Consider the following 19,355-nt stretch of genomic DNA (forward strand, 5'->3'; position numbering starts at 1 on the left):
TGGAGACTGCTGCCTGTTGAGGCCTGGAGGTAAGGTATCCCATTATTCTAATGGAAAATAAGACAAAAATAAAGAGTAATTGACTACATGTACCAAATATTGTAAAAATGAAAAAAAAAGTGTAAACAAGAATTATTTATGAGTCAATAAAATAAGAAAATGGAAAATTTAGAGTTCTTTACCATGTTAGGGATTTTTTTCCATCATATTTTTAATGCATGTCTTTTGTACTATCTCAAATAAAATCAAATTGGCCAATTAATAGATCATATATTTTTAATATATTTGCATTGAGTTTTCATGCAATGCATATAATAGATCTTAATCAAATTTAGATTCACTCCCCTTCCACACCCCATATTCTCTTCTGAATTTCATCCATTCTTTCATATATGCTAAGTCCTATCTGGTCAAGCATTTTACCCAGATGTTCCTTGGTGCAAGTTCATCCACTGGAGTCTGTTCAACCTATCTGGATTCACTCCGTTAAAGATCTACCCTCCTTCACCAAGAGGTAGTCAGTTGCCAATAGTTCAATTAGTGTTGGGGTTTGCTGCCTGTTTCCCTCGTTCTATGCTGGGTTTTTGTCTGATTGAGCCAGCATACAGCATACAACAAAGTGTCATACACACAATTGGTTAAGTTTTAGAGAAGAAGAGACTACAGAGTGCTATAGGACTCCGATATTAAACTTCACCCACCCACGGCTCAGAGACTGCTGTGGAAGAGTGGGTGAAAAGATTGTAAGACCCATGGTTGGTGCATCAACATATAGGAAACAGAAGTTTTCAGGTGTCTGGGAACTTGCTTATATGAACTTGCAACAGTAATGACAGCATACACGAAACCCATGCCAACTCAATCAGACATCCTATATTCTTAAAACAGAAAACTGATTTAGTATGACATTTTCTCCTTTGTATTTTCACCATCTGATCTTTAAATTTTTGCTGTAGTAAAAAGGTCCTTGTGGCTGAGAAAACTAGTAAGAGCAAGATTCTTTTCACTGCGTGGAGTCTCATTTCTTTTCCCCACTCTGAAGAGCAGCCATCATTTGCAAAGGTCTCAAAAAATAATCAGTGTTACTAAAAAGAGTATCAAATTTGTATACAATGTAAACAATCAAGAATGCTTCCCACCACACAAACACAGCTAAACATAGCACAACCATAGTCAAAGCTTGTGGATTAATAGTTTTCTCTTAATTAGCTTGTGAAAGACTATCTGGGAGTTAAGAAACCCCTAAAAGCAAATAAATATGAATAAAATATTGGCTTAACTATACAATCCTCTATGAGTATATGTGTGTGTATGTGTGTGTGTGTGTGTGTATGTGTGTGTATATGCTCTTGAATTGTATAAAAAAACCTCAAGTCATCTAGGTAATTTTATATATTCCTCATTCTGTTTTCAAACATAAATTTCCATACATGGTACTATGTTGATCTAATGTATATTATATATGTTGGAGCACATTTTAGTTAATTTTTCTCAAAATTTCCTTTTAAAGTCTTATATGTCACTTGAGGGGCTATACTAGTCAATTTTTTAAAATAAACCTTCTCTAAAAAATAACAAACAAAAAAAGAGCATCCATGCACATATCAAATTTACACAGTTAAGAAGTTATGTCACTGTCTTCTAAATATTTTTATGCCAATAGATAACGCTACTCCCAGGCTCAATGTAAAAAGCCTCTCCCTGCAATCAATGGTGGTGAAAGCAGCCATGGCTACTCAAGAGTCTGAAAATAAGCAGCAGATGAGTGCTTAGCCCTACACAAGCTATTCATAGAACTCCTGAAAGACTCAGGGAGTTTCGTGGAACAGGGTGTAGACAGAATATAGGAGCCAGAGAAGACAGAAATTAAGGCTGTTAAATGCTATTGTAATCTTGAATCCACAGTAAGCGAAATTACCTGCACTTGGCCTCACAAACCAAATTTATTAACAATCAGTTATGGAAATACAGAGGTTCATATGGCCCTACCACTCCTTGTTGAACTGTTGACTACTGGAAGAGTCTGGGAGAGGGTGGACATTATCTTCAGTTGTGTATTCACCAGTAAACACACCAAGCTCCAGTGCAGATTTTCAAACCCATGGTCTACAAATAGAGTCAAAATAATCTTTACATTGACTAAAAATCATATGAAAGATGAAATTCTTCCAGACAGCTGACAGATAAAAGTTATCTGAAGCAAGATTCCCTGACAGACTTTACCTTTAAATGTGAGATTTAATGTACACAGCACAGAAGCTCAAGAGACCTAACATTCCACCTGGAATACTGAGAAACTACATCCAGGGCACCCAGCTCTGCTATTTAAAGAAACAGTATAGGATCCACAGCCCTATACTGACACATAGTAACTATTCCAATTTAATCTTATCTCTCTAAACTGGCCTCACCAATCATTTCAGTATAGTGCGTTATGTCCGGAAGGTTAAAAACTAGCTGATGTCAGAGATAGGACAATGTTTTTTCAAAGTATAATTTTGTTCTTTCTCCGGAGGCAAAATACATGGCTCAATTGTAACTTGAATTGTAAAGAGAAGTTGTGTGTGTGTGTGTGTGTGTGTGTGTGTGTGTGTGTATACACGTACATAATCACAGTATTTTCAGACACAAGAGAAAGCATTGGTTTCTAAGATTTTTGACTAAGGTTTGCCCAGTATTTGTAGAAATTCTGACTTCATTGGTCTTTCAGTCCTCTGTTTAAACTCAGGAAATGAAGTGTTGATAGTCTTTTAGTTATACAGGTAACTGCTACCATTATATAAAAATTCTGACAATAATTAATTACTATATCTGATAAAATTCACATAAATGAAATTAATGCCTTTTAGGGACATTGAAGATATTGTTTAGTTTTTTTTTCATGTTTCAGTATGTGCTGAATAAATATCTCATGTATGCCCAAAGACCTCCAGGAGCATCTTAAAATTTCATTACCAAGGAATTATGTGACTATGCTTCAATGAGCCCATTTTTTCTAAAATTGGCCTAGGCAATGGTTTGCTGTCTTTTTATGTATTTCACTGCTAAACTCATTTTTAGAGCCTACATTTACACATATACGTAAACACACATAAACACAAAAGTACTTCCACAATTCTCCTATAAGATTAATTCTAAAAAACAATCTTTCCATATTTTTAACATTTTTGTTTCTCATTGGACTTCAGCAGTGGGGAAACTTTTTATTTATAATATTGAATAATTATGCATAAAAGTACATGCAATTGCGAAAGATTGCACTCAATTGTTTGAATTTTTAATAACTGAAACATCAACTTTTAAATTTTAAACATAGTCTGGTAAATTCAGTGCATCTTTTTGAGAAATATTGAAAAGTAATTAGGAAATGTATACCAGTAAAAGAAAAGCTTATTTAACTAGAAATATGGAATGGAATATGAGCAAATACTACTGAAATTTAAAATATTCCATTCATGAAAAAGTAGTTGGTACAGGTACTTGTGCTCAATAGGTCAAGAAAGCTCAGGTTATGGAATTGTTCAGGATGGAAAGATGGAAGATCGTTTTGCTCATTGTTCGGGCCTGTCCCTGACACTTGATTTGCAGTTCTACTTTGGGTCAACATTAAGTTCCTCATTGCTCCTTTCCCAGTTTTGGAGAACTGACCCACACAAGGAATAGAGCCTGTATTACATGGCAGTTTCCTTCAAATTGAAATATTCCTTCCCTGAGGGAGGGGGGAGATCAAGGGAATCAGGAGGTAAAGAAACTGTGACCTGTCTGGAAGGTAGAAACTTGGAAGATTCTTGAAGGGTCCTCCCCAGTTTTAAAAAAGGAGTAGACAACTACTGGGAAAGGAGGCTCTGGCCAGCCAAGCTGTGGAGAAGAGATTCTAGGTCCTATTGAACTGCCTGTAAGTCATACAGAGAGCTCTAGGGATGCAGCTTTTGTTAATTTGTCACCCATGCAGGGGTATGATTTGGGGTGATGCAGTTACTTTTGGGTCATTCCTGTTCTGGTAAGCAACACCCCTCACTCACATTCCTATTATCAGCCCCAGTAAAAACTAATCAGCTCACCAAATTGGACTTTCGTTCAATTATTACTTCAGTTTGTCATAGGTTCCCTCTCTGGGGTGAATAGACATGTCTGTTGTGTCTCCAAAGCATTGCAGCCTCCTTGAGTAAATAGTTAGCTCTGAATAAGGCCTCCTGGCTTGTTAAGTGTGAATATGTATAATAAAAGAAAAATATGAGGTGGCTTGGATCTAGCGCATCATAATTGAGAGATAGATTCCATAATTCTTACCCATTTGGAAATGGCCTAGCATGTATTCACTTTATTTTATTTAGTGAGAGTAAAAGTCTATTAAAGTTACTGGGCTGGCCTAACATCACAAAGCTAGCAATATCAAGTAGTAATGAAATTTGTGGGATCTGAACAACACAAATTGTTTTTATTAAAGCAATAGAATGACCAACTGTTTACTGTGATTATTTATGAATTATTAGTTATGTTTACATTAACTTATCCACATAGCCATTGATCCAATAGCCATTTATTTGAATGCCTTTTATCATAAGGCTAAGTCCCAGATCAGAGAAATGTACAATATTTTGGTTAACCACAGGGCAAGATTATGTAATTATAACATTTCAGCTACAATGTATTATTCAACAATATTTCAATTGAACCAGGATTTTGTTTGAAACAAAGTAAATTTCCAACAAAAAATATCAGTGATGAATGTGCAAATCTAACAAATATTTATACCTTTTAATTCCATATTCAATTCAAGTGGAATTAGTTTTCATTTACAATGTTTTTGCACAAAAATACAGTTCTCATCTCAATGAGAATAAAAGAAATTTAGTCTGAAAACAAACTTGGATGAGCATGATACAAGAGGACACACTTTTTGTTACCCTTAATTCGTTGTTCCAGTGCCTTAAGAGTCTCATGATGTTTTCTATAGTGACAAAATAACCAAATGTCGTAAGACAAGGCTTTCCTAGAATTCATTTACGTAAACATCAGGTAGACAGGTTTCAACAAATTGGGGAAATATCTGTTTTAGACCTCAGATACTATCTAGTGATATTCTTAGCCTGTGGGTTGGTAGAAACTGGGGTTCTATTTATACTCTTCAAAAAATATTTTAACTGATAGTCACAAGGATGGATGCTAGGCCCAACACAGACCTGGTATACTGATTTGATTGTTTGATCAACTGGACACAAACTAGTGTCGTCTGGGAAGAGGGATCTCAATTAGGAAATTTTCTTGATTAGATAGGCCTGTGGGAATGTTTTTGAAGCACTTTCTAAATTGCTAATTGATACAACAGGACTTGACCCAGTATTGGTACCGTCCCTCAGCTAGCTAAGCAAGCCAGGAGATGCAACCCAATAAATAGCCTCCTCCGTCACCTCTGCTTCAGTTTCTACTCCAGGTGTTTTTTGTCTTGAGGTCCTGCCTTGGCTTCCCTCAGAGATGGACTGTAACCTGTAAGATCAAATAAACCCTTTTTTTTCCAAAGGTGTTTTCAGTCTTGGTGTTTATCACAGCAACAGAAAAGCAAACCAGAAGACCTGGGAATGGCTATTAAAGGGGGTAAAGATATCCGGGATAATTTGGCTCTGGAACTCTAGCATTCCAGGCTGTCACAACCACTGAAGTCCTAAACTATCAGCTTTATGAAATCTGTAATACAATTATGGATTTTTGGGGGGTGAGTTCACTTCACAAAAGTGTATTTTCATTTTCTTGAATGAAAGATTTGACGTCAAAAATTGTTTCAAAATACTTCAGAATGTGCTATGTGGGTCATGAGTGAGGATATTACAGAAACAAAATTGCTTTATTTCTGAGCTTTATTATATTACAGAGCTCTCTTTCATATAGAAATCCAACTGTTTTCATAATAACAAGTTAAAGTGTTTATTTTCCTCATGTATTTGAATGGTATTTGATCTATTTTTAACAAAATCCTAGAAACCTATGGAGAATTGTATTAAAATACATAGATTTCAGATAATACGATCTCTTAAATTTCTTCCAACCATAATCAAACTTTTCAATCCTTAAAATGCCAGATAACTGAAGACAACATGAAACTCTTCTTATTAGCAGCATTTGTTTTCATATTTACGGATCTGTCAACTTTTCCAATAGTAAGAGGAATATATAATACATGTTCTATCTATTCCCAGGTTGATCTTGAAGCACAGAGAGATCTGGTGTTGAAAGTATTCACAAGCTACAAATATTTAAAAGAATGTCAGTCATTGCTAATGACAATGTTGATCATGGTGTTGATATGACAATGTCCATATTGGTTTTTCTTCTGAATCATCTTCCATTGTCTTATATGCTATGTAAATTCTTTAGGGAATCGGTGCTGATGCTGTTCAGTTGCTTATAGCAACGTAGGAAACCACAGGAGTTCTAGCCTAAAAGGAAAATGTTTAATTAGACTCCAAAGCAGACTGTGACTTCTATTTTATTTCTGAACTTTAGAAATTTTGAAACATGTGTTGGTTTTGGTGAAGGAGGAGGCTAGTTATTCATTATTTATATGAGTAAAAATATTTAGCATTGATTTTCATTTTACTGTCAACTTTAGTTCATGTCCTTAGATGCTCAAGTATCAACTTTTCAAGTGTTTCGCATATTTTGTTTTACAGAAAATTTTCTAAGTTACTTAAAATCCATTTTCAATGAAGGTAAAAATCTTTCTCTATCAATTCTGTTCATTCTAATGTTTTCCCTGAAATAGCCACAATTACTTCATAAAATTTATTTATTCTTTAAAGATTTAGTTTTTAATATTATTATTTTATGTGTATGAGTACTATGCCTGCTTGTATGTAAGTGCACCTGTGTCAAGGTCAGGAGAGGACAGCATATCCCCTGGAACTGGAGTTACAGACAATTGTTAGTTACTGTATGGGTGCTGGAAATTGAACCCAGGTCCTCTGCAAGAGCAATCAGTGCTCTTAACCTCTGAGCAATCTCTCCAGCCCCTAAAGATTTATTTTTTTTATTTTATATGTATATATGTGTGTCTGTATGAGTTCATGTGCAAACAATCCTGGAGGCCCAAGGGTGTCAGATACCCTCAAAATGGACTTACAGGCAGTTGTTAGCTGCCCAGTGTGGGTGCTGAGAACTGAAGTCAGGTCCTCGGTGAGCGCAGTATGCACTCTTAACCACTAACCCATCTCCCCAGCGTACTTCATATGTTTTAAACATGAAGGCATGTTCAAAAAAATGTAGTTATACATTTTTTAGTGTGTTTGCACCACCGTTGGTGTTACCTTACTTAATATATGGTAAAATGAAGAAAGAGCCCTAGAATTTATGGTTTATGGGGAAATAATTAATTTCCAATATAAAAATACTAAGAGAATTATGATTATAATTCTTATTTTAAGTGTACGATTTTATATTATGCAACCACTGGAACTCTAATAAGGGAGCTAAATGGAGTCAGAATACCCAGACATTGTCACTATTAGATTACTCAACTAAAAATTAGTTTTAAAATATGAGTAGGATTTTTAAAGTCATTTTAAAATTTATTATTATTATTATTATTATTATTATTATTGGTCTTTTTGGGACAGTATTTTCCTGTAGCACCAGCTGGTCTGGAACTTGCTATGTAGACCAGCCTTGCCTTGAACTCAGAGAGATCCATCTGCCTCTGCTTCACAAGTGCTGGGACTAAAGGTATGTGCCACCACACTTGGCTTAATTTATTATCTTTATTTTATGTATATGAATGTTTTGCCTACATGTATGTAAATGCACCTGTGTTGTGCAAGGCCAATGGAGGAGAGGAGAAGGTGTCAGGTCCCTTGAAACTGAAGTTACAAGGGGTTATTAGCTGCCATCTGGGTTCTAGGATTTGATCCTGTATCTCCTGCAAGAGGAGACAGTACTATTAACTGCTGAGCCATTGCTCCATCCCCAATGACTTTTTAAGCATATATTAAACAACTAAAATATTCAGTTCATATATGAGTTACTTCCTAGCAGTTGTAAACAGAATATTTTTCTTAGTTTGCAACTTTATAATTCACTTTCTTCTGGAAAATCTTTTATCATGCTAATTAAAATATTTTATTATTCAATATTAAAAGATAAATTTAATATGTGTGAATGCTTAGCATGTTTTCATTTAACATGGGAAACACAAACACAGCTAATGTGACACCTTGGCCACATCTGTCCCTTTCTCCAGAAGTAAGCATAAACTGACACATGCATCCCTCTCTACACATTTGTATACTCTTACCACATATTTCTGTACCACAGACAATTATTATTTTATGTACCTTTAATTTTACATATGATTTCATGATATATATAGTACTTCATTTTCTAAGTATCCCCAAATCATAAATATATTCTTAGTCAGATGGCATGCCTAGCTTACTCTAGTGAGTAAGCATGTCTTTAAAATAGCTCCTTTCTGTTACTTTTCATCAAAAATCTTTTAAAAAATATTTTTATTTTAATTTATGTGCATGAATGTATTGTTTGCATGTATGTAAGTATTATGTATGTCATACATTTCCCACAGAGATCAGAAGAGGGTGTCAGATCCCTTGGAAGTATATTTACAGATGGTTGTTAGCCACCATGTGGGTTCTGGGAATCTAACATGGGTCCTTTGCAAGAGCAGCCAGTGATCTTAACCATTGAGCCATCTCTCCAGCACTTCTTCAAAATTTCTTGGTCTAAACAGCTACTATTGTATTTTTTGGAAGTCAACTCATTTCACAATCACTCTATGGCTCTGTATCCTCTTAATAACATACATATGATAGAATGATGCATTAGAGGGAAAAATTACTAGTATCCATCAGAAGAAAACTAGCAAAGTTAGAGACTTGGCGCCATTAAATCCATTTCTTTATTCTCTCAACTGATAAATTGAGTACACGGGATGATGTGGCTCTGATACCAGCTTCATCCAAATACATTACACAATTGATAAAAGGAAGCATAGAAATGAGCTTATCAGTCACATAATGGTATGATGAAAATGCATCAGGAAGTTAATTATTTAGAGTTAGACAAACTATAGACAAACTATAGACATACTATAATAAACTATAGACATACTATAATATAGACAAACTATAATAGACAAACTATAGACAAACTATAATAGACAAACTATAGACAAACTATAATAGACAAACTATAATAGGCAGTGATTATTTTCTGTTCTGATCATGACAATCCATTAAACTCATTATGAGTTCACAATATAGAATGGTGTTCAAATTATGGGTGGGTCATCAGGAGAACTTGCCATAGGATACCCAGTATGAGCTTCCTAATGTACTTACACACCTACTGCAATGAGTCCAGGGCTTCTGTCGGACTTTGCCTCTGGCAAGCACTAGAAGTGGGATATTTCCACATCAATATTGAGTAGGTAATTGGAAAGTTATTAGGTATGGACCTCAACTCCTTGAGGAAAGAAGAATCATGAAATAACAAAGCAAATGTTAAGGAGGGAGACTTCCAGAGGAATGTCCTAGAAATATGGATCTCTGGCACCTCTGACAGCATATCTCTTTATCTTGAAAATTTTACTAGTTATCTCCTTTCTTTTATTTCACTTGCTTTCACTATTGACCCTTTGCTTTCATTATTCCTGCTTTACTTTTCCTTCTGAAAAGTATTCCCTTCCCGTTCTCTCTTCCATAGAAGAAAAAAAAAATAATAATCCAGTCTGCTGTGTGATTTGTTTTCAGGAAGATATTGGAGTCAAGCATTCATGAATGAAGGGCTTCAAATTTCCACTTCTACTTTTAATCACCAAACATATTTATGCATTTAGTCATGGGTATGCTACCCTGAAAGGATTAAACCATGTTATTCACTGACCTATAATTATTCAACTTAAGCATTTAAAATATATTGCCACATTTATAATATTGTCATCCTAGCTTCCATAATTTGCTTTTTAAATTGCTTCAAGTTTGAAAAAAAGTCTGATGTCTTCTCTCTCTCTCTCTCTCTCTCTCTCTCTCTCTCTCTCTCTCTGCAAAGGCATGCCCACACTCGATCATTTTGAAAAACAGAATTGTATCTTTGTTCTTAATCTTTCTGTAGAAATAATTCTCTCCTATTTTCATTGTTTTCGGAGGGGAAACAGATGAGAAACTCCTGGCCTGAACACCGTTTCTCCTTGTTAAGGTTCAGATAGTCTCGCCCCCTCACCAGTAGGGTCTTGAGGACTTCTCATGCTCCTGAGAAAAGAGAAAGGTGCTGATAAGTGCCCTGGTCTTTGAAGTCAAGAGAAACAGACTTTTCTCCACTGTTTGGCCAACACAGCAGGCTTCCCCTTTGATCTCTAAAGAGAAAGGTTTAACAGTCCTGCTCTCCCACTTCCTCCCCGCCAACTTAAAAAAAAAAAAATAATAACATCTTTCAGCCTTCTGCAGGAAGCAGAAGCCTCCCCCACTTAAAAAGACACCAGCTCATGACCTGGGCAGACATTTTCCCTGCCTGGAAGGGAATCTGAACCATGTGGTCCTTTGCTAATAAATTTTGCTTTTGCCTGAGCAACCCTATTCAACATATGGCTACTTTTTAATCTATCACTCCTGTTCCTTTAACTAAGACCATCACTATAGCATACTTTTTCTTGCAGTGACTACACATTAACCCCAAACTTTTACAACATAGCACTGCTAGGAACTTCCAATGATTTATCGGTTAGCAAATCAGATGAACTATATATGTAACCTTCAACTTGATGCTGAAAACATCAAATCTTAGAGTTGCTAACTTGGGTCTCATGAGACTAGAATTGGGGAAGAGTCCATCTCTCTGGGTCATTATAGCCAGTAATCGGTGGTGCAATATGAGTGAACCGAGAAATACAATGCACGGGGAATTGAAGACAAGATCCTGGGATCTTACAGACAGAAAGAAAGCTTTGAAAAATCTCTTTTTAGACTCTAGTTCTATTCCCTTCCTTTTGTCTATAATAGTCATGTCATGTTAGTAACACGAACTGGATCAGGAGTGCATCTAGTGATTTGGTGACCCCAGATATGCAGAGTCCTTCATCATGTCCACTAGTGACCTAAACATAAGCTTCTGTCTGTTTGTCTTGATTTCCTTAGAAGTTGAAAGAGAGTTCCCTTGTCATTAGAAACCTGGTGACTGTTTCTTGTTAATCTGCTTCAAGGGATAGCACAATCTCCAGACACACTGAGTTCCTATTGTAACCTCAGGATTATATGAACAACGGAATTCTTAGCAATTTCCACAAACACTAAATAGGATATACTTAAACGAGTAGAAAAACAAAGACAAAAGGATCTCTCAAATGACTACTCTTAAATTCTTTCAATTAAAGTTTAAGGGGCCTGGCCTTCTACATAATCATTCAGGAGTTCTGGTCTGGTTCATCTTGTGCAATTTCCATGTTCAATGTAGGAATGCTAAAATCACTGCAGATGATTTCATTCATTCAGTCAGAATTGGACATAATTATGAGATGCACGGTAAGATGATTGAAAGGCCCAAACCTGTGAGTGATTCATATTTCTTCTGTTGAATCTCATTGACTTAAGCTTAATTACACAGTGTGCTAGAAAATGTAATATTTTTCCCTGTCCATAAATAAGGAAAACAAAATGATTTGGGTGAACACTAGAAGTCATAAATGGCCTATGGTGGGCCGATTGTGAGCTATACCCTCTTATAGAAAGGCTCCTTGTGTTTCCTGTGTGACTCTCAGAACAGCAGTAATGGAACATGTCTCCACCAGGGTTGTCCGGCTACAAAGAATGAGAGCTGGCATTTGAGGTTGATTTCAAAATCCAAACTTTAAAGTGAATAGGCTCCAAAGGGGACTCCAAGAGCAGCTGCAATCAAATTATTTAGACAGCCTATTTGAATGTGAATAATGCCTGGAGGCTCTTATTCAGTAGCTTTGGGCTCAACCCTTGTAATACATATTTTTAAGAGCTCCCTAGGTGGTTCCATGTACAACCGGAATTAGGACCAGCTGCTCCATGTTTTACTGAAATTGACCACCAGATGGACACTACAGGGACATGGGAATTAGCAGTAATCAGTTGCATTTATAGGAGACAACCACACTAGATGATTTTTCCCCTTTCTTTCAATCTCTTATTAAACATGAAGAGAGCACTGAGTGTTCAATAGCTTCTTGGGACAAGCTGGTAATGTGATGATTCTTGAATGGAGGCATTTGTGCCTCTAAGTGTGAACTGATAGAGATAGTAATATTAAGTGACATTATTCACTAAGCATCCATGAAATAATAAGTTTGGTCACAACAACCACATCATTACTCAGTTGGTGGCATTTGAATTAGTGCCCTAACAGGATCCCACTGTTTTGTTACCAAAACTGAAACTCTTAAGACACTGAAAATTAATATGACTGGAAGGATAATGTTAGACATTATTTTCCTAATTTCCTCATATTAAAAGTAGATACTATGCCATCTTTTTAAAGGTTATGGCTGCTTTCATTAGAAATGTCAGAAAAAAACGCAGAAACTTGAGAGTGTTTCTTATTTTCAGCTGGTTGATATTAGTGCAAACATCCAGTTTCCACGTTCAGAATACAGTGAGTCTCTTCATCTCATGATGTGACGGTGGCAAATCAAATAATACATTTCTTTGGATGGATTATGTTACCCTGATTACATCTCTAGATATAAAAATAAAAGGTACATCCTACAGCTTAGAGCTATAAGTTTTACTGATACATATGTATGCATATGTATAAGTAAATTCATACAGAAAGCATACCTTGTGATTACCAGGTCTTACTTAGAGAACAAATGTATTGAGCTGCAGGACACCAGTATCAAGATAATTTACATTGTTTTTTCCCATGGTTTTCAAAAAGGGTTCAAGAAACTTTGGTGCTTGCTGAAACACTGTGTCATAAGTGTGTGCATTTGGGCAATATAAGCCATTATTTCAAATTACAGATAGTTCACTTAATAAAAATGCAAAATCATCTGTTCCTTTTGTCTTTTAGGAATTATTTCCATGTGTTGTAATTTCGCATTGTATAATTTGTTTGGAAAATTAAAGTAATAAAACCTTAGTTTGCTGTGTGTCTGAATGGTAGTAATGATCGTCTCAGTGGGTGGCAGTAAATGTGGGGAAAAGTCATTGTCAAGATATGCAGATGGAATAAGCACTATTTACTAAGGGCTAATGCATAAGAACTAATAATAGACATATTGTTGCATGAAAAAAATTACCTCCCTAGGAGAACTTGAGTAATTAGCTTCAGTGTTTAGCATACATATGTTTTCCTTCTGAATCACTAAAATAACTTTCTGGAGAAAAAAAGATCCAGAAATGTCTTTTCCTTGTCATCTTTCCAGTTGTTTTATCTGGGTTTGTGTGGCGTACTCTGAAGGTAATGGAACTGAATGGTTGAAAGCTGTTGATTATTAATATTTTAGTGGCATGACAAAAATGATTATTATAATAATATGAAGCATCATAAACACATGTAATCATGTTAATGTTGACTTTTATTTTAGTCATTTGGGAAATTAGCCCCTAATAAGGCATCAGTGAAGGACAAATGCAAAGTGAGTCTATGAGTACATGAGTGAGAAGAAAATTACTAGACCACAAGTCTAATCAGCTGAACAGGAAACTTTTATGGAACTGTTGGTTCTTCTCTTCTGCACAGAGTTTTGAAGTTTTCTTATGCAAGATCCTCTAAAAATAGCAAATTTTAAAGGAACGCCTGGATATATAAAGTTCCACTTATGAATAATTTTTTTAAAAACCTATCAAGATATAATATGCTGTTATTAAGTATATCAGTCATCAAGATGACTACTCATGAACGAATCCCATATTACAATTGTTTTCTGGATGAATTATTTCAGCGTGAATTGTTTTCTGGACGAATGAGTATGTCTTTGTTTTATGAGAATTTGATCAAAGCTAGTGAATATGCAAATGAGTCAGATAATTCTAACAAGTACTTTTTGCCATTTTCTTTAATCAGGCACAGAAGAGCTCTGAGGTTGGAAAGATTGTTTTATCCATTTTTCTGAAGAGTGGAGCAATGAAGAAATGGTAGCCCAGCTTATCCAAGGGCAAGAGAGTAACAAATAGCAAGGCCATTATCAACACTAGGAATACCACCTCCAGAATTCCAAGGTCTCCATGGACAGGAAATGACTGTGTAAATCTATCGTTTTCTGAATGGATGCACCTCTTGCATAAGCCTGCAGGGAGTGTGGCAAGGTTACAGAAGTGGATCAGAGTATGATATAGCAAACAAATTAAAACAAAGCATTGCATCAGAATTAAGATTGGTGTTGATGTATATAAAGTACATACAATATCTGAGGGCTCCAAAATGAAGGCTAAGGCAGAAACCAAGAGTTAGAAGAACACAGATTGATGAGGTGCAAAGTAGGAACAAGATGAGAGGGTTCAGAATGGTGACATACAAACAGGACTGGTATGACAGTGACTATGGTTATTTTGGGAACAGTCTTGGTATTAAAAGAACAGGCCATTAACTTAATAGTTTTAAAAATTGGTATACTCTACTTATCAGTAATTTATTTCCAATATTTATCCCAATTGTATCTATGTCAAAAATAAAGATGTCTGATGCTTAAATTGAAATAACTAAACCCACAGCTATATAATCACTAAATAATCATAGAAGAGCAGGGATACTCAGGGATTTCATGAGACAAGTTACAGGAATCTGTTTTTGTTTTGGGGGTGGTATTTTTCAGGGACAGGGTGCCCCTGTAGCTCCAGATAGTCTGGAACTCACTATGTAGTCCAGGCTGGTCTTGATCTCAGGAAGATCGACCTGCTCTGCTTCCTGAGTGCTGGGATTAAAGGTCAATGCCACCATGCCCAGCTAAGCTAAGTCATATGAATCTGAAAAGCACAAACCATGTTTTAGCTGGAGAAAATTCATTTTTTAATTTGAATTGTCTTTTCTGGATTTTGTTTTATGATGGAAAAAATAAAAACTGCCCTTGAGTCTCATTACTTCTGTTCCTACATCCTTGGTTATAAGCTTGTGCTCACTAGGGCATAGTGCTTCCTGAACATCCACATTTCTTTTATTTCCAATTTCTATTTAAGTATGGATTTTCCTTGATCATCTCAATGTAGACAGATTTCTCTTGAATCTGAATTTAAATGGCAACACCAGCAAGCCCACTGGAAGATTAATTTAATGAAGTTCATATACTTAGAATTTGTTGCCATAACCAAATTACCCTAGTGCCTCAAAGGCAAACAAAGTTGGTTTATCTCTGATGATACATGTCCACTGACTGTCAGCTAGACTCTATTTCTTGATCTCAATAACTTAAATTCACAAAAGGGCTATCTGTCAAATGATCAGTCAAATGCAATGGTATAGGAAACCGGAAACCATGGGCTGGTGCTAGAGCTCCCCCAGGCTACATACGCCCCAGCTTCCCACAGCTTTCAGCAAAGCAAGTGACATTTGTACTAATTCCATAATACTGTAATATATAGTTGTATAGAAAAGGGTAGGGAATATTTAGTCAATTTCATGCAGTATACCTTACAAAAAATATGTAACAAGTTAATGATAGTTGATACAAGAGACAGGACATTGCATTGTCAGTCTCCTACTTTCAGAAGAAAAAACATTAATCACCAGATCCAACAGATTTCAATGAATACCTTTTATTTTGCTGGTTGGTGGACACTAAAGAAAACATCAAAAGCAACCAATGTATGTAATGATGATATGAGATAATTTTATCTATAAAAAGTATGGTTTTTGTGAACATGAATGCTTCTATATTAAAGAGTAATCTTTTACAGAAAATCATTTTGGAATTCTATACACATAAAATGTAAAATTGTGCTGGGCATGGTGGCACATGCCTTTAGTTGCAACACTCAGGAGGCAGAGGCAGGAGAATCCCTGTGATTGAGACTGGCCTGGTCTATGTAGTGAGTTCTAGGCCACCTGAGGCTACAGGGGGACCCTGTCCCAAAAAGAGCAAAACATAGTGTATAACTGTGCAATATACACTTTTGTAACCCAAAATATTTTGTTGAATTAAACTTAACATCTGAAATTACATTGGCTAATGAAATTTCTAACTCTGTTAACATAGAAATGCTCATGAAAATGGATTTCTGAGGACTAATTTGTCCATTTCGTATGCTGTTTGTGTACTCTTCCAAAGTACATTCTGAAATTTGAGTATCTGTTCCTTATTTGCTTTTTCACAAGTATTTTCATCATTCCTACTCTATAATAACCTATGCTCTGTATGTGTTATTTATATTTATTTAGTTTACATGAATTTAATGAATAGGTTCTACTCACCTGCTAATATTTTGCCCATGCGATATGATGTGATAAATTTATGAGCATAATGAAGATATTCTTTTATAAAAAATAATATTGACTTGTTAAAGAAACTGATTCAAGTAGCCTACAAGTTTAGCACAGTGCTAAAAAAATAATGATGCATGTTTCAATTAGAGTTTCATATAGAATTACCATAACATTGCAAAGAAATGCTCCACTGGTCATAAATGATAGAATATACAGAAAAGTGTAATATTCTAGATAATGGGGTTTTTATGGATTGTTTCCTCTTATTACTTTCCAAGTAGCAAATTATGCCCAAGTCAAGGACTGAGTATAAAATGTCTACCACCCTACAATTTTTTATTTTACTTATAATAAGACAGAGTTTGCTTGCCTGCTTTTATTTGGTTTGATTTTGAGGTCTTATGAGAAAACATATTACTCAATGCAGATACTTTTGTTTAGACTGGAGTGATTCTATTCCCAGTAACTCACTGAATAGAAAATGTAATTTAATTTCTGAGATATGTACATTATGTTTCTCATTTTCTATGAAACCGTACATAAATTTGGAAGCTGATTAATAAACTTGATGGAAGCAAAGTATGTGTATTTGTTAATCATCTGAATTGAACTACTGTGCTTTTAGACCAATTAACACATTGCACCATCATAATATTTTAATATCTTCGTTTGTATAGAGGAACTTAGGTCTTAAAAGATTTCAGTGAAATGTGATCATTTATATATAATGGTGAATAAAACTATTATTTGAATCCTATGCCATCTACCTGAAATATTCTACAGTTCTACCAAACCATAATGACCACATATTTTAACCAAAGCTAGAACTTTGTACTTGTGTAGTGGATAAGAAGACACAGATGATAATGACTTCGTAGATTAAGTGTTAAGATATTTTCTTTCAAATCATGAGGAAAAAAGAGAGCATTTATGAGCGTGGTATTTAAGATAAACTATTAACTTCAAAAGAATATATGGATTGTCTTTACTGTTTCTTAAAATTAATATGTATTATATTGTTTAAATATATTTTGGAGGAAATCATTTACATTGTAAACATTAGCTAGGAATTCCTCAGTTTTTTCATTAGAGACCTAAAAAGAGGAAACAAAAGATTTTCTGTTTGTTATTTTCATAAAATAAACAGTAGAAAGCTGCATAACTTTGACAATTAAGAAATTTATTATAAATAGTCCATGAAGAAAAAAGTAGCAAAAATAGAAATACTATATTCAAATGAAACTGAATAGCCATAGAAAAAGAATGCATAATGTTACAGATACACAAAACCAAAATTGATTATTTTACAAGATAAATAAAACTAGTTTCCTTTGGCAATAGAACCATTATAAGAAACACAAAAGAAAAAGACCTACACAGGTCCTACAAACATTACATAAACCATAATAAATTATAGTAAGTTTCTATTAGGAATTTTGAATTAGAAACTTACCAAAACAGACACAAGAAAAAACAAAAAATATGAATAATTACATAATTAATAAATAAGATATACCTGTTACCTATGGTTAGAATCTTTGGTAGGCTAAGATTGTTTCATGAAAATTCTGGCAAATACTGAAAAAAATAGAGACCTTCTTCCAAAAATTATTGCAGGTAACAGAAAAATAACTAATCTGTTGTCTAAATTCATTAAAAGAATCATATCAAAATGGACATGAAGGCTAACTAATAAAGAAAAATTCAAATCAGTTAAAGTGTTTCAAATTGACACATGTTATATGTGCTTATCCTGAAAATATATTTTCATTATAAATTCGTTGTGAGGCATTGACAATTATGAATTTACTCTCCTAAGAATAGTTCTATATAGGCTCATCTCTGAGGAAAATCAAGGAATTTCCTATTCCTTTCTTGTGGTAAGTTTTTTTTTTTTTCTTTTTTAGCTTATTTATTTTATGTGTACTAGTTTTTTTTTCCTGCATGTAAGTATACTGTGTGTGCACAGAGGCCAGAAGGGAGCAATGGATCCCTGGAACTGGAGTTACACTCAGTTGTTAGCAACCCACTGGTAACCAAAACAAGGTCCTCTGCAAGAGCAGCCAGTGCTCTTAACCACTGAGCCATCTCTAGCCCAAACATGTGGTAAGCTTTAGCGACACTGTTTGATGTAAGTTGTGCAGTGTTATAAAGCAGCAACCACAAGAATTAATTGCCAGCATCAAGACTAACCAGAAGCCAGGATATGGTGGGTGAATGCTTTTCTAAACATGAAAAGTGAGATGCCATAATTGGACTATGGATTGTGGTATTGATATACCAAATATGAATTAATTTAATATGCAGACCTCAATTATATTATCGCTGAGTAAGGAGTGGCATATTCCCAGCCCGGGTGGGGGGGGCTAAGATTAAATAGTGATAGTTTCATATTCTGCATGGTACACGTCTATTGTCTTGTAGCTAGATAGCTCAGAATCATCAGGCAGGTTTCCTTGAGGAGAGTGCCTCAGCCAGACCATCTATCTTTCTGTAGACTTTCATCAATTTTCCAAGCATGGACACTGATATAATCACTGATCCTGTTCCTCACAATTTATAAAAATAGCATAAATAATTTTCAAAATGATTTAGGCTATAAGTCTGTGACCTGAATACAACCACTTACCATCAAAATGTACAATTTATTTTAATAACTTCTACATATGATTTATAAAATTTTTGTCTTGGTAATGTGATGTGTTATCACAAGTGTTTTGCATATGATTTTTTTGTTTGTTTAATTTTTTTTTATTTTCAAATTTTATTTTCAAGTTTTTTTTTTTTTAGAAGCATTTCATTACTAATATATTCAGTAACACATTCCAGAGGAAGGATACATCTCTTTCAAAGGCGGCTATAAATTTTTAGGTTCATAGTTGAATTAATACAGTCATGCAATATTGAACTCAGTATAAACCCTGTAAGACATAAAATTGAATGAGTTTTTACCTTTTAAAGAAGATCTC

Source organism: Nannospalax galili, unplaced genomic scaffold (assembly GCF_000622305.1).
Source record: "Nannospalax galili isolate Female #2095 unplaced genomic scaffold, S.galili_v1.0 scaffold191, whole genome shotgun sequence".
Classification (NCBI taxonomy): Eukaryota; Metazoa; Chordata; class Mammalia; order Rodentia; family Spalacidae; genus Nannospalax; species Nannospalax galili.